Source organism: Panthera tigris, chromosome A3 (assembly GCF_018350195.1).
Source record: "Panthera tigris isolate Pti1 chromosome A3, P.tigris_Pti1_mat1.1, whole genome shotgun sequence".
Lineage (NCBI taxonomy): Eukaryota > Metazoa > Chordata > Mammalia > Carnivora > Felidae > Panthera > Panthera tigris.
Genome location: NC_056662.1, coordinates 28,732,172 through 28,749,133, shown reverse-complemented (window position 1 = coordinate 28,749,133; position 16,962 = coordinate 28,732,172). Strand labels below are relative to the sequence as shown.

The following is a 16,962-nucleotide window of genomic DNA, read 5'->3' as shown; positions in this document are numbered from 1 at the left end:
GAAGGCACTCATGTTCCTGGAACCGGGCACTGGAAAGGCCACATGGGCTGCCAGAGTCTGGTGCTGACAAGCTTCAGAAGCCTACCCAGAAGAGTGGGCTGGAAACGAGAAGAGAAGCCCCTCCCTCCTTCAGGGTCCCTCCTCTGCCGCCAGTGACAAAACTTAACATTGTACCAGCTGGCAAAGGAGAATTAATTCCGAGGCCCGCCATCAACATCGCAGGCCAGGCAATGCGGGGTAAATTTCTAACTGGCACACCGAGAAAGCGTCGCGAATTATCTAAGGTTGCACTGTCCTACACTCTGTCTCCATAGCCACACGTGGCTCGAGGCTACTACTCTAGAGCAGTGCAGATACAGAATATTCCTGTCTTCACAGAAGTTTCTATCAAACACTTCTGATCTAATGGATCTTGATTGCCTCTTTGCTGTGGCTGCTAGAAATCTTGGAGATAAATTCAATCTCCAAGGTCAAGGCTAAGGTTAATCTCTAGCAAAGTACAAGCCTGTCTTCCTACCCTTGGCCTCTTTCATCTCAATTTCCTAATCAATTCATTTTTATCTTGCTCCATTCATTTTGGTAAAAAAATTTTAACATACATTTTGGAATGAGGATGGGCATATTAAAAACCTTTTGAGGAGAATTCACTGATTTTAAAAGCTGGGTGAGTCCATAGAGATCAACCAGCTCATTTTCCAAACGTAGAAGTTAAGGCCCAGGGAGTGAAAGCAAGTCACCCAAAGTCAGAGAGTCAGAGCTGGGATGATGATTCAGGTCTCCTGGCTCCCACCCCAGGCCTTACTGCACAAAACTCACTCTGTGTCCGAGATGTGAGAGGCAGGGTAATGTCATCCGAGGAAATAATTAGACTTTGAACCATGGTTCTCCTTTGAGGCTCAAAGGCTCTGATGAGAAGGGAGATATAAGCAGGTACAGGGAGGGGTCGTGGCAGCCGAGGACAGACCTGTCAAGACCACTTGTCACCCTTACATTGGTCTCCTTATTCATGGGCAGAGCTGGCAGTGTCTCTGCGGCCATCGCTCAGGACCCTGTCCACACCTTAGGTGTATCTTGACTCCAACGTGCGCTGCTCTCCTCCTGTGAATATCCCTTCCACTCTGTCCCCAATGATGCCTCTGCCCCCTCCCCTGACAACTGTCCCCCATGAACCTTGCAGCCCATAGCACGCTGTGACTGGCAGAAGTTGCAGGTGTGTATGTGAAAGTTATCTATGTAGACGTGAGGCTCATGTAAATGACACACAGACAGCAACTGAGAGAGAAGCTGTAAGGTGCCAGCCTCATGCTGGGTGGCATTTTGTGTGTATGCTCACCTCTGGGCCAGTTCTTGTATCTGCCTACTTCTCTATCCCTACTGCGCCCCCGCACCTCCCCCCCCCCAGCACAATCTCGTCATCTTTTATCGCCGACATATAAACGCCTTCTAACTGCCCCCCATCCCTATCTATTCTCCTTTCTGTAACAAACATGCTTTAAAACAAACAAACAAACAAACATAATTCACCCACAGTAAAATTCTCTCTTTTTGGTGTACGTTTTTGTGAGTTTTGACAAGCACACACAGTAAGGTAACCATCACCTTAATCAAGATATATAGGACAGTTCTACCACCCCCAAAAGTTTCCCTGTGTCCCTTTACTGTCAAGCCCTCCTCTTCCCCTATCCCTTGGCAACCATTGATCTGTTTTTAGCCATAGTTTTGGCTTTTCTAAAATAGCATATAAACAGAATAATACAGTATTCTCCTGAGTCTTCTTTCGCACAGCATAGTTCTTATGAGAGCCCGCCATGGGCTGCATGTATTTGCATTTTGTTTCTCTTTGCTGCTTAGTAGAGCTTCACCCAAGCAAGTGGTTTATCCCTTGACCAGTCACTGGGCATCTGGATTGTTTCCAGGTTTTGGTAATTTTGTGCAAGGTTGCTACAAACGTTCTTCTCCAGTGTGTGTGTGTGTGTGTGTGTGTGTGTGTGTGTGTGTGAACATATGGTTAATTTTACCCGGGTAAATCCCTAAAAGTGGGCTGCTGGGTTAGATGGTAAAAGTGTTTTTAACTTTACAAGAAACTGCTAACTTGTTTTCCAAAGCAGTTGTACCATTTCATACACCCACCTGCGGTGGAGCATTCTAGGTGCTCCATAACCTCACCAGCACATGATGTGGTCTTTTTTTTTTTTTTTTAAATACAAGTGTTCTTTTTTTTTTTTTCAGTTTTTTTATTTTTATTTTTTTATTTTTTTATTTAATATTTTTTTAAATGTTTATTTATTTATTTATTTAAATACAAGTGTTCTTTAAAAAGCTCAGATTTGATCACCTCATGCCCCTGCTGAAAATCCTTTATTACTTCTTCTTGCTCAGAATTCTCACGGTGGCCTTCAAAATTCTGGAATTTTGCCCACCGAGTTCCTGCTCTCAGACCAAACGTTACTATTTCCCCACCTGTCCTTACCCTCGCGCATCAGAGGGAGTCCCTCTTACGTCATCGGGTATCTGTCACAATTGTAATAAGGTAGTTGGCCTTGTACCTGGATGTTGAATATCTCTCTCCCTCATTAGAATGTCTGTTCCACGAAGGCAGGGGGACATCTGTCTCGTCATTGCCATACCTGCGGAGCCCGCATATAGTGCGAGCTTAATAGGGTCCTCATTTCATTGTCTCAGCCACCTACATGGAGGGATAATTATTTTTGTTTCACAGAAAGGCGCAGAGAGGCGTAGTATATCTGCCCATGTCACTTAGCTGGAACCAAGTTTTGAGTCTTGGTCATTCTGAAGTCATTCCTCTTCCCCCAGTCACCTGGTCTGAAGGCCCTCTGCCTTCCGTATTTATAACTCCTGGGAGGAGCCAGATCCCAGGGAGGGGGAAGCCACTGACTGAGAGCGACCCAGACACTGTTGGTTTTCTCTTCACAGGAAGGGTCTGCCCTTTTCCAAAGCCAGGGAACTAAACTGCGGAATCAGCTGGGGCCTACCTTTGGTCCCGGGGACAACTTCTTAAGGTCACCCGGAAAGACAAACCAGAAGCAGGAGAGGTCATTCAGGCTTGTCATATTCCTTATATCGTTGGCTTCCCACACCAACCCTGTATTTTCATCCATTTCACAATGGAAAAGACCTGTCCTAAGTCACATCACACAGCTAATGCTGCCATTTTCATTCGTCTTAGGGACTGACCAGTTATGAGTGTTTTAGAAGAAATGGAGGGATGCCATCCAGATGTCATCGTGTATCAATGTCATACATTAGGCTTATTAAAACCCAGATTTATGGCTCCACCTAAGAGAGGGTCTGATTCAGTGGGTCTGGGTGGGGTCTGAGAATTTGCATTTCTGACAGGTTCTCTGGTAAACCTGGGGACCACACTTTGAGGACGATTGCCTCAGGTCTACTTATTTCTTCAGGCCAGTGGGAACTCTCACTATGCATGGAATCCTAATAATAATGATAAGATCCCACATTTTGTTGAGCTGTTACTATGTGCTTGACACTGTTCTTATGACTTCACAGACAATAACTCCCTTAAGCCCACAGTATCCCCATTTTCTACATGGGGGAACTGGGCACAGAGATGTTAGGTAACTCGCTTAAGGTTGTAGCACCCACAAGAACCAGAGCTGGGCTTTGAACACAGGCAGTCTGGGGGCGCCTGGGTGGCCCAGTCAGTTAAGTGTCTCACTTCGGCTCAGGTCATGATCTCAAGGTTCATGAGTTCGAGCCCCGTGTCAGGCTCTGTGCTGACGGCTGGGAGCCTGGAGCCTGCTTCGGATTCTGTGTCTCCCTCTCTTTCTGCCCCTCCCCTGCTCACGCTCTGTCTCTCTCTCAAAAATAAATGAAACATAAAGAAAATGTTTTTTGAACCCAGGCAGTCTGGCTCCAAGCCCACACCCACAAATACCACATGATAATGCTTCTTCCTCTTCTGCCAAGGTGAAGGAGGCCAGCCCTACCTGAATAGACTTCAGGACACAAGCCAGAGGCCATGTTCACCATTTGGTTTACAAGCCTCCCCCCCACCCCCACCGACCCCGTTTAGTTCTTGGACTACGTTTAAATGGAATGCAGACCTTCCCCAGAGTCTCAGCCAAGTGACAGTTGACGCATATGCTGCCATTAAGAGAGCCAGTCTCCGGCATAACGCTCCTTGTTGACAACGCCTCAGCTAGACGCAATCAGCAATTATGCACCCTCAGAGGCTTATAAATAGCTTCCCCCTTGGAGTTAGTGGCTCCGGAAGGCAAAGGTGTCTTGAAGGGGATTCTGGAGAGACAAGCTGGTGATGACACACGAGGGCTGGGAGAACAAAGCTTTCTATTGAATAGTGGCCAAAAATAACTCTTTTATGTTGGGGAGGAAGAGCCATTGGAACTTCATGGTGGTGGGGGAAAAAAATGCAGGTGTCAACTTTCCTGAGGCTGTTAGGAGTGGCTGAAAGTGACACATTTAGCTGCGTAGTCCCAGAGAACATCCGAGGGACGTATAATGTCAGAGCTGGAAGAGATTCGTAAAGATCTATGAGCCACCCCCTTCCTATAAGGCATCTGAAACCCAGTGGAGGGGCAGGTCCTGCTTAAGTTCCCGCAGAGAAACAAATGTTCTGGCGTCCGATCCAGTGAGTGGGCTCAGGGACCTGGGAGGTGGGGATGCGGGTTGTCTAGGCAGAGGGAGGCACGCAGGAGAGGCCAAAGGTGGGCTTATAGGACAGACCGGTTTTGTCTTACTCTGCCCAACTCCCATAGTCACCAGAGGGGACATAGCTAATGTACACATTTGATTAGGTTATCCTCTGTTCCAAAACTTCCAATGGCTTCCCATTAGAGAGGAGGAAGTCCAAACCCTTGCGCAATGGCTAGAGTTGTTCAAGCCCACACATGGTGTTTTAGGTGTGGACTATGGAGTCAGAAAGACGTGGGTTCACGTCCTGGCTCTGCCACCTGTTAGCCCTGTGACCTTATTAAAGTTACTCAGTCTTTCAGATTGTTCAGCTGCAAAATGGACGAGTAGTTAGCAGCTAATCTCACCTACTTGGGAGGATCAGATGAGCTAATACAAATAAAATGAGCTAATACAAATACTTAGGAGAATGCTTGATGCCTAGTACTCATTGCTATTCATATTACTATTAATTAGTCTAGATGCGGCACTCAAGGCCCTCCTCAACTTGGTCCCAGCCTACATCTCCAGCCTCCTCCCTTTTCTTGCTTCTCTCTCACAAGGAGGAAGGATTTGTTATGTCTCCTCAGTGCTGGGCTCTCTGTTCTTTCTACCTCGACAACCCTTTCTTCTCCTGGCTTTTAAGACTCAGCTGCGGTGTCTCCTTCCGTGGAGCTCGATGAGGGGCTCGATCCCACGGACTGTGAGACCATGACCTGAGCCAAAACCAAGAGTCAGATGCTTAACCAACTGAGCCACCTGGGCCTCCCCCTACCCCCCCTTGGCCCCAGGAAATAGTTCTTGACTCCTCGCTGGTGCTATAAAGCTTCTTCTGTGAGGAAGAAGGTCAAGCAACCACAGAGGTTAAGGACAGGAGCTTGGCGTTTTCAGCAGCCTGAGTCTGAGTCCTGATGCTGCGAACTACTCCCTGTGCAACCTGGCGATGTGCCCCTTAAGCTCCAGTTTCTGTATGGGTATGACAATAATGACCTCAGGATTTTTGTGAAGTGCTAAAGGGCTTAGCACAGGCTCTGGCACACAGTAAGTACTCAATTATGGCACCTATTAACTGCCATTAAGTAGCTGTTATTCTGTGGTTTCTTTTTTTATCCCCCCTTCACCCCGGGCTCGTGCTTAACCTATAGGTTGCATCTCATGAGCATTTACATATGAAGCAAATCTGTGTCTCTGTCCATCCAGCTGCCATCCCTCCATCCCCCCACCATCCATCCATCCATCCATCCGTCAACTATCCATCCACCTTCCGTTCTGCCAGCCACCCATCCACCCATTCTTCCATCTACTATCCCTCTATCTATCCCTTATTTCCCATTCATGCACCATCTACCGTCTCTCGTCAATCCACCCACCACATACCATCCGCCCACCCTTCCATCCCTTTCACCCACTATGCTTCAGAACAGTGGCGATGTCGACAGAAGCCAGTGAAGGCAGTGGGACGTCCTCGAATGGCCTCAGGTAGACCTGAATTCTGGGCCAGGCGAACCTCATGACCTACGTCCTCCGTGAGAATCTGGCGAGACGCTTCTCGAACCGTATCTATCTGTAACAAACGCCCTCATTCTCACCATCTGAACACGTATGTGTGTCTGTGTTCACCTGAGCCTCTCCTTGGGCTTGAGTCTCTGCTGATTCCCAGCTGGAGAGGAATGCGCTCCCATCCCACCCCGCGGAGCTCGCTCCAGGGCCTGTACCAGCATCTGGGCATGCCACCTGGAAACATCTTTTCCAGAGACCCCTTTTTAATTGTTTGCGTTACTACTGTGCTTGCTCCTGATTTTTGTCCCCCTTTCCCCTCCTAGTTGTGAGGTCCTTGAGAGCGGAGACACTTATCTTGGGCCTTGTGTCCGCCTCCATGTCGAATATCATGCTTCTGCCCAGAAGCCCTCCGAGACTGCTTACCCACCTTTGCCATCGCCGGCTTGTCTGCAACGACAACAACAACAACAGTAATAGCTAATACTTCTTGAGCACTTACCGTGTGCCGGGTTTTGCCACTGCGTTCATTATTTCATTTGAGCTTTACCACCATGCCATGAAACAGGCGCTTCTGAGCCCCTGTTGTACAGATGAGGGAACCAAGGCTCGGAAAGAGCTGAGTCACTGGCCCAGGATTACAAAGCCTCTAATTGGCAGACCCAAGAGTGAACGCAGGAGTCTGACGCCAGAGCTCGTGTTCTCCTCCGTGGCGCTACACCACTTCCTCTGCTCTCAGAGGGACAGATATGACTATATTTGTCCCACTTGCGTCAAAGGATGGTCTGAACACAATAAAATGAGATGGCTGGAGAATGCTTTAAAAAAAAAAAAAAAAGAAGTTAGGCGTTCAAAAGGGAAGGCATTGTCATCAAGCCTTGGGGATTTCCAGAACTTATTGAATAGTGCAGATCCCCTGACATGATCATCCGGTGCCATCTCCCCTCTACAGTCTCCCAGGGGAATGGCGTTGAGCAGCTAGTGGTAATTGGGAGGAAATTGCTCCTCGTGGGTCTTTTAGAGGCAACCTTAAATCTCCGCCTTGCAGATAAAGGTTTCGGAGAAGTTCAGTTTGGGTGCCTCATTTGAAGGAATGACAGAGAAGTGAAAAGTACTGATCTTTTTGGGATTTGGGGTGCTAGGGAGCTGCCTCTTCATATTGTCTGTCTCCCCTTTCTAGACCTAAGGATCAACTCTGTCCGGAGATGGGCAGTATCTATTTTTTTCAAGTTTATCTATTTTGAGAGAGACAGAGGGAGGGAGGGAGGGGCAGACAGAGAGGGAGAGAGAGAATCCCAAGCAGGCTCCACGCTGCCAGCGCAGAGCCCCACGTGGGGCTCAAACTTACGAACCCTGAGATCACGTCCTGAGCCGAGATCAAGAGTTGGACGCTCAACCGACTGGGCCACCCAGGTGCCCCTGGGCTGGATCTATTTCTGTATTTCTGGTTCATCACAGGTGTGCCAGATTGTGTTGGCAAACGACTCCCAGGAAGGCTTCTGTCTAAGGGGATGCTTATTCTTAAAGTAACCGCCACAACCAGGAGGAAAGGGCTTTGTCTAGGACTGGGTGGGTCGCTGCCCCACTGGCAGTAGAAGCAGCAGAGTTAACACAGGTCACACCACATGGCATGGGTTTTCCTTTGAAAAGGAAGCTCTTACGCAGAGGAGGTAGGGAAAGGGGCAGGTGTCCACTGACCAGGCATCCAAATTCGACAGTCGGGCGAGACCTCTTTCTGCTCCAATCCCTGCAGACAGCACGCACTGTGGTCATCTCATCATGCGCTGACAAGAGCAGAGCTCATTAGCTGGGTGGTGACTTTCCTGCCAAATCAACAGACACTCAAGACAATGGAATTTTGCATCCAGTAAAGAGAACGAGGCAGATGATTGTGACAGTTAACGTTTGCTATGTCAGGAGCCCTGAGAGGCATTTTGCAGGCACGATCTCATTTCATTCAACAGGCTCATGAGGTAGGTTCCATTATGCTCAGTCTTGACAGAGGAGACGCCTGGAGAGACTGAGTCTCCTTCCCAAATGGATCGTGTAGATCGGTCTCCAGAGGTCAGCCACTTATCCCCCACCTTTTTATTGTGAAACATGTCAAACTCACCGAAAACTTGCAAGATAGTACAGTGAACATCCGTATATTCTTCACCCACTTTCACCAATTGCCAACAATTTGTCACGTTTGTGCCACACTCAAGAAATACAACAGTAATACTTCACATTTTCTTTTGAAGTTTGCTTATTTATTTTGTGTGTATGAGAGAGAGAGAGAGAGCACACGTGAGCTGGGGAGGGGCGGGGAGGGGCAGGGAGAGAGGGAGAGAGAGAACGTCAAGCAGGCTCTGTGCCGTCAGCCCCCCACACGGGGCTCGATCCCATGAACCCTGAGATCAAGACCCCAGCCGAAATCAAGTCAGACACTTAACCGACTGAAGCCACCCCAGGCGCCCCAAGAAACACAACCGTAAGACTCTAATTAATACGGTCTATATACATTCTATATTCAGATTTATAGTCTGTATTCAAATTTCCCCAGTTGTCCCCCAAATGTCCTCTTAGCTAGCTTCTTTCCAGTCTAGGATTCCACTGCATTTGGCTGTTGTATCTCTTTAGTTGCCTTCCATCTAGAACAGTTCTTGGGGCTGTTGTTTTTTTCTTTCTTTCTTCTATTACATGGACATCTCTGAAGAGTCTAGGAGACCATCTCGCATTCGAGATTTGTCTGTTTCTTCCCAGCTAGATTCAGGATGTGCGTTTTTGGCAATGTCTTACAAGTAAATGTGTGCTTACTAATACATCACGTAAGAAGGCGTGTGGTATTAGTGAGCCCCTCACTGATGATGCCAGATTTGATCCTTTGAAGCGGTGGTCACCAATCAGATTTCTCACCAGAAAAGCGCCCTCCTCCCTCTGTAAATAAGTAACCTGTGGGGTGATGCTTGGAGACTGCATGAACGTCTTGTTCTTCTCACATACCAGTCTACCGCACAAAGAGACTTAGATGTACACACACGGGATGTGTCCACAGCACATTATGAAATTTAAAATGCAAAAGGCAGGGGCACCCGGGTGGCTCAGTCGGTTGAGTGTCCGACTTCAGCTCAGGTCATGATCTCACGGTTCGTGAGTTCAAGCCCTGCCTCAGGCTCTGTGATGACAGCTCAGAGCCTGCAGCCTGCTTCGGATTCTGTATCTCCCTCTCTCTCTGCCCCTTCCCCACTGGCACGCTCTCTCTCTCTCTCTCTCTCAAAAAGAAACGTTAAAACATGGGCTGCTCATTTTTTCTACGACGGAATCTTCCAGTGGCCTGGTGGGGTAAAGCCTGACCCTCTCAGAGTAGAGAGGAGAGGAAGGCCTCAGCCTTCAGATTATGCCTCTCACTTAACTCAGCCCCTTCCTGGCTTCCGGATGCAAACTCCCAAGGCCAGAGTCACTTGCCTCAACCCAGAAAGACACCCTGTAGTCTTCTGCCTGGGTGAGGGGTCCCCACGCAGAGACCTGACTGCTGCTTTTTACAGACTTCTAACACACCTGCCATTTCCTGCCCTGTCCACACCCTGTTTCAGGAGGCACATGACACCTCCAATTCCTAAGCCTTTTGGGGCGTCCAGGCACAAATTAGATGGCTTGCCTGGTCTCTGCGGTCTTACCCGGGCTTCAGATCTCTTAGCTCTGCCAGGTCGGTCACCCTTTGTCCATTTGCTGCAGAGCTTCTGTGTTTTGCTGCTGCCGTCCTCTCCCTCCCAGGCTTCACCCCTGTGGCTCACCCCTTCCACCTGTTTCCTTTCGCCGTAATGGGAATTTGCAAGGAGCCCTGCCGATGCTTCATCGGTTATGCTTGACTTCAGATCCACACCGTACACAGTTTTGTATGGCTTCAATTTTTCTTTTTTTCTTTAAAAATTTGTTAACGTTTACTTATTTTTGAGAGAGAGCGCACCCAGGGGAAGGGCCGAGAGAGAGAGAGAGAGAGAGAGAGAGACAGAATCCGAAGCAGGCTCCGGGCTCCAAGCTGTCAGCACGGAGCCCGACGCGGGGCTCGAACCCACACACTGTGAGATCATGACCTGAGCCGGGTCAGACACTTAACCAACTGAGCCACCCTGGTTTCGATTTTTAAAATGAGCCCTTAGTTTGTAAAATAAGCAAAAATGTTATATATAAAATATATATATTAACATTTAGTTTAAAAATAGATGATTTATATATTTTTTCTAAAATATATATATTGTGGTGTGTGTGCGCATGTGTGTATTAAAGATCCCACATATAAGAGGCATAATAGTCAGAAGCCTGCTGGCTGCACGTGAGAGAGATTCACCTCGACCTGGCTTAAGTAAAGGAGAGGATTTATTGGCTCACGTGACCCAGATGTCCAGGGTGAAGGCCTGGGAGCTCCACGGACCCCAATAACGTTGCCAGGACTCTCTCTCTCCATCTTTGGTTTTCGGTTACAGCCTCTCTGCCCTGCTCTGCGTCGGCACATTTTTCCACCTGCAAAATGGGGCTGTCAGGAGGCATGAGTGATGGAAAGGGTTGGGAATTCGTGCACTCTGCAAACAGAGCAGGCTTCTGAAATCCTAACCAGTAATAAGCATAATTGCTTTTCAGAAATCCACCCAAAGCCCCCGCCCCCGAGAACAGGCACACAATGAGGCAGAGGAGAAAGTTCGGCTCTGCGTCAGGAGCTGCCTGAGCTGAGCAAACGGGAAAGCATCCGGCTGAATGAGTCACTTGCCAGCCTCGGTACAAGCTGATCTCTACCTGTGGCCCGAGGAGCCGTGAGCCCCTCCAAAGTTACCCCAGGTCTCCTGTTCTCCAAGGCTGACCCCTGGGGGTGCCAGACAGAGGGGTCTGGAGGTCACAAGCGGGTCGCCTTTCACGCTGACACGGGCGTGTGTCTGTGACTGACCTCTCCAGCTCTTCCAGGCTGAGCTGTTTTGGCGGCTGCAGGATTCGGAAAGATGGCCCTACCTGGCCCAGCAGATATTGGGAGGAGGGGAGAATGTGGTACAGTCCGAGGTCAACACCGGCAACCGCAGGAGGGAAGGCCTGGGGTCAAGTTTAGGGTGAATAGATTGTTCTTGTGCAAGCGGCAGCATCCCTTGGAGTTTCTTAGCCTACGTAAGAGTAGGACCTCAGACAAATTATTGTATTTCTTTCAGCCTCAGTTTTCTCATCTATAAAATGGGGCAGCATCAGCCCCCCAGCTTAGAGATGTGGACAGCCTAGAGAACATTTTATCGTCCACTTTTTTCCCGCTGTATGTATGGAAATAAATACCTCGATAAGCCTGTGAAGGGGAAGAGACACATAACCTTGCCAGGGCATGCCAAAATCACCAACGGCAATTCCTAGGCTGCTGTGTGGACAGAGAGGGATGATGCTGCTCCTGAGAGGGAGAGAGAAAACAAGAAATGGTGATGTTGGCCAGACCGCGTGCAGTAAGCCACTTGCCTACCTCCTGTGGGTCTCAAGTCTCTAAGTGAAGAGGCTGACTAGGCAGGGGGTGAAACGGAGACGTTCCTGCGGAAGGTACAGGAAAGAAACCTCTTTGCAGAAATACGAGGGAGGACTTTATAGCCATGAAACTGCAGAGGTCTGAGTGAACCTCTACAAGAGGGGGCCCAAAAGGAAGGTGTCACGTATGATGTCAGAGGAGGTTAAATGCGATGACGAATGGACAGTGTTGGGCACAACGCTTGATCATTGCAAACGCTCCATAACTGTAGCTACTGCTGTTTAAAATTATCGCCCCCGGGGCGCCTGGGTGGCTCAGTCGGTTAAGCGTCCGACTTCGGCTCAGGTCACGATCTCGCGGTCCGTGAGTTCGAGCCTCGCGTCGGGCTCTGGGCTGATGGCTCAGAGCCTGGAGCCTGCTTCGGAGTCTGTGTCTCCCTCTCTCTCTCTGCTCCTCCCCTGCTCTCTCTCTCTCTCTAAGATCAATAAACATTAAACATTTTTTTAAATGTAAAGAAAAAATGGAAGGAAGTGAAATTCATTGAACCTCACTAGCAATAAGACAAGAAAAAAAGAAAACCACAAAATACCATTCTGTCTCTTTGGCAAAGATTGTATTTTTAGTTTTAGTATCCCGTATGGGTCTGGGCAGGGAGAAATCACCACCAGTCTTAACTCACGTGGGTGGGAGTAGAAGTTGCTACAACTTTTCATGAAGGCAGTCTACAAAAAAAGGCATCAAGAGCGTTAAAACCATGCGTGTCCTGGGGTGTGTGGCTCAGCCTGTTAAGTGCACAACTTTGGCTCAGTTACTATCTCGTGGTCGGTGAGTTTGAGCCCTGCATGGGGCTCTGTGCTGGTAGCTTGGAGCCTGGACCCTGCTTTGGATTCTGTGTCTCCCTCTCTCTCTTTCTCTGTCCTTCCCTGCTCGTGCTCTGTCTCTCTCTCAAAAATAAATGAACATTAAAAAGAAATTAAAAATATGCATGCCCTTTGACTTGGCAATTCAAAGATTTAATTAAAAGGTGAGCTAGGGGCCTTTTAATAAATGGCATAAGTAGAAAGTTAATTGGGCAAAACCAGGGACCCAGGCTATTCAAGGCAGGCCATGTCATGAGAGGAGGCCCTGGACTCCCGACTCAAGCTGGGCCAATGAAGGCCATCCCCAGGATGATGCTAAAACTCTCAGAAGAGAAGCAATTCTCTTTCTATAAGCCTAAGGCCTGAGAATCACACATGCCAAGTGTGGGAGAGCTTGCCTGAGATGGCATCAAACAAGGGAAAGTAGAACCAAGAGATGTGGTAAGACAGATCCTGATGACATTCATTGAGCCCCTGGATCCACCTGTTCCTGAAGTCCCTGGGATTTTCAGCCCCGTGAGCCAGTGCGTTTCTTTTGTTGCTTACATTAGTTTGAATTGGATTTCTCTCACTTTCAAGTAAAGGAGTCTTGACTAAAATGAGCCCAGTTTTATAAAAATAAAAAAGTATTCATAAAGGTACACACTGAGATGCTGACTCTGATTTTCTCTGGGTGGTCAGGGCTATGTTGCTGCATATCATCTTTTTTTGTTTGAATATTGTAGGGATTTTATTTTATTGTATTTTTTTATTAAATATAATTTATTGCCAAATTGGTTTCCATACAACACCCAGTGCTCATCCCAACAGGTGCCCTCCTCAGTGCCCATCTGTAGCGATTTTAGAACATGTTCACAAATTATTTGTTATCTCTGCCAGGAAAAGATGGGGCCTCTGTTCTTTCCCACTTAGTGACTCGACGACCTTCGTGACTGAATGCCCTCTGGACTGTGGTAGAAACTATGTCATGTGACTTCCAATGCTAAGTCACAAAATACCATGAGGCTTTGGAGATGTACGTTCTTCTGGGACGTAAGTCTTGGAACCTTGACCTTCCGTGTAGGCAGTCTGAGGCAGACAGGCTACAAGGAAGCCCAGACCACATGGATAGCCCCTCTTTATGTGTTCAGCTGAGGTCCCAGCTGACAGCCAGCATTTACGTTCAGACACTTCCAGGTAATTCCGCCCCCAGCAATCAAGTCAATCCCAGCCTTTGGTTCTCCCTGTTGATGGTCCATGGTGGTGCAAGTATATGCCATGGCCACTGTGTCCTTCCCAAATTGTTGACCCGCAGAACGTTGGCCCATAGAATTATGGTAAGCTACTAAATCTTGGCATGGTTTGTGACACAGCGATAGATAGTTGAAATACAGATATTTTCCAATTTTTCTGTGATGAACAAGGTTGTTTTATATTTAAAAAGAAAAACCAGGGGTGCCTGGGTGGCTCAGTCAGTTGAGCGTCCAACTTCGGCTCACATCATGATCTCACGGTTCATGAGTTCGAGCCCCAGGTCGGGCTCTGTGCTGACAGCTCATAGCCTGGTGCCTGTTTCTGATTCTGTGTCCCCCTCTCTCTCTGCCCCTCTCCCATTCGCACTCTGTCTCTGTCTCAAAAATAAATAAACATTAAAAAAAAAAAAGAACCAACAGGAAAAGTTACTCTTAAAAGTTGCAGACATTAAGGAAAAAAAATCACAGTGATGTCTGGGAACAGAGATTGGTCTCCAATTTACCTGTTCCTCCAGGTCAGGGTGACAGATACCGTTTGACCTTATATTCTGCTGCTCACTGGGAGGGGGAGCAGTATGAATGAATCAAAATTCTGGAGTCTTTGTGACCCCTGATCTCCTGAATTATTGAACTCTTAGAAGCAGCTGTCTTATCAAACAGTTTAAAACAATTTCAGCCTCATTGCAAATGTTGACAAATCCCTGGAAAACAAGCTGGCAGCATGTGTTAGGATGCTTATGTTTGAAAGGAAAAATGAAAATGCTACTCAGAAACCGGACTGGCTTCCCCTGATGGCCACAAAATGGATGTCACCAGCATAGGAGCCATACGCTTTCTGGCTCTGGTCAGAGCCCTGCGTTTTCCTGATAGTGAAAAAAAAAAAAAGTGTTGAACCTGAGTCTGGTTGGTCCCACAGCCCGAGCTTTTATCATGGAATTATCCTTAAATTCATCACTGCTTGTGGCAGTGAGTGGGTGTGGGGAGTGATAGGATATCCTGATTGGATTAAACTGAAAATTTCCTGAAGGGATTAAAGATAGGTCAATCCTACCCAAACTCTATGGGTGGCTAAGAAAGAAGGGAGAAAAGGAATGTATGGAGTGAGACATATACCTGTAGCAAGAGACACATGAATCATTGTGTCCTTGTCTCAGTAGCTCGACTTCTGGGGGAATGTTCTAAAACACAAGAAAAGGCTTATTTATGGAGATGTTCACTGTTATTTACAAGAGTAAAAATCCAGAAGCATCCTCAACGTTCGATTCACCCATTTATTTCAGTTATTAATGTCTTTTACGATGGGGTAGGCATTTGAACTAGACTCTGGGGACACATGCAAGTAATAAGACACAATTGGGATGTGACAGTCAAGGTTCAGAGGGGAAAAGAAAGTAAATGTGCAGTTTTACCAGGGCAATAAGTGTGAATACAGTGGATGTGCAGGGCTGTGGGAGCTTAGAGGAGGCACACCCAACTTGGATTTTGAGAATGACATCAAGAGGGCTTCCTGGAGGAAGAAAGACCTCAAGGGCCAGTGAGAGTTAATCACACAAGGGGATTGGAAATGGTGGAGGGGATGGAAGGGAAACATTTTAAACTACCAATGCCTGGGTCCTTCCCCCACGGATTTGTTTTCTGTTGGTCTAGGGTAGGATCTGGGCATAGTCTGCCTTAGGGGAGCCCTGCCATTGTTTAAAATCAATAGATAGAAGGTACTTGGGTGGCTCAGTCATTTAAGTGTCCGACTCTTGATTTTGGCTCACATGATGATCTCATGGTTCGTGAGTTCGAGCCCTGCATCAGGCTCTTCTCTGACCATGTGAAGCCTGCTTGGGATTCTTTGTCTCCCTCTCTCTCTGCTCCTCCCCCCCTCTCAAAAATAAATAAACATTAATCAAATAAAATAAACGGATGAATAGGCTCTTTGGGATGAGTCAAATGTGAGATCCTCAAGGCCGTCACATCACTGTGGAGAGGTGATTGCTATAATGTGGAAACTGAGGCAAGGAGAGGCGTCTATTCTGGTTCTGAAACGAATTCAGAATGGTGATGGAGTAGGGTGCTACCCATGTGCTTACCACTCCCTCCCTTCCCCCTCTGTTTCCTCTCGCCTACCAGAGTGCCTTCCAGGGTCAGGCTGTTCCCAGCCACCAGGGAGCCCTCCAGGACATCTCCCCAAGAAAGTGCCTCTGGATTTGTTGAACACTTCCTAGGATTGGACAGCTTGTGGAGTCCACGGAGGGGGCCACATGTGGGGTTTGCCCAGGTATCGGAGGCAGTGGCCCCCGATACAGTCAACAGAGGGGACCAGGCACAGCCCCATAGAAGTCACAGGAGCTTAAAGGTAGTTGTATTTCCATAGGCTGTGGGGTGGGAGTTTCCAGGCTCTTCGGGGGCAGCAGGGCAGGATGCCAGGTGAGCTGGGATAGGGGCTCTGGCACCTCGGGAGCCACATGTCATTTGACTCTGTGGCGTGAGAAGTAAGGGAGATGATTCATTTTCAGAAACACCACATAAAAACAGTGTTGTCTAGTTGACAATAGGTTTGCAACCTGTTGGAAATATGTACGACCCCTACCCCCTCTCCTGCCGGCCAAATGGAGTCCCAACCCTTAGACACTTCACTTCCTGGTTCTTCTTCCCCTCTCCATTTGGCAAGCTGATTTTCATGGGCTTTGCAACGAGCACGCGCCAAAGAACTGAAGTCTCTGCGTCACCTCAGGGAATGTACTTTTGCCTTACATGGGCATAGGTGACCTCTGGGCAAGGCTGTAACCTCTGTAGTACTCAGCCAATGAGGAATCGGAGGAGGGACTTCAAGCTAGAAGGTAAATTGCTTGCTGTGACTGCTCCCAGTGTGCCTGTCCATCAGACACCTGCTCTTGCAAGAACGTTGATTAAAGCCTCGCTTCCCTGTGCCCAAGTCTCTGCATCCCTCCTTTGATTGGGTCCGTGGGTTTATTTCTCACATTTGGGGGCTCGTCCGGGATTCACCTTGACCTGTGGGGTCCAGGTCCTCTGGGGAAATGGTGAGTGATGGAGCAGGATGGGGCAACAGTTGTCAAGCCTGGTTAGGGTGCCTGGGCTTCATCCTGAGAACAATGAGGGGCCACTGAGGTGTACAACACAGTGATTCAACAAGTTCAAACATTATGCTATGCTTACCCCAAGGATAGTGACCAACTGTCACTTTCTCTGATCGAGAAAGGGGCCTGATCAGATTTGCCCCCCA

General features: G+C 48.1%; 2 long non-coding RNA genes across 2 annotated transcripts in view; both read left to right on the top strand.

Annotated features, from left to right (window-relative positions):
- The window catches only part of LOC122237244, a 61,203-nt gene extending 44,571 nt beyond the window's left edge, over window positions 1–16,632 (top strand). The window contains exon 4 of the long non-coding RNA XR_006215556.1: window positions 15,849–16,632. This is a non-coding gene — a long non-coding RNA (uncharacterized LOC122237244). The remainder of the gene's footprint in view (window positions 1–15,848) is intronic.
- On the top strand, window positions 2,441–3,279 carry LOC122237245. Its single transcript, XR_006215557.1, has 3 exons — window positions 2,441–2,530; window positions 2,935–3,053; window positions 3,188–3,279. It is a non-coding gene; the product is annotated as an uncharacterized LOC122237245 (long non-coding RNA).
- Window positions 16,633–16,962: the final 330 nt, after the last annotated feature.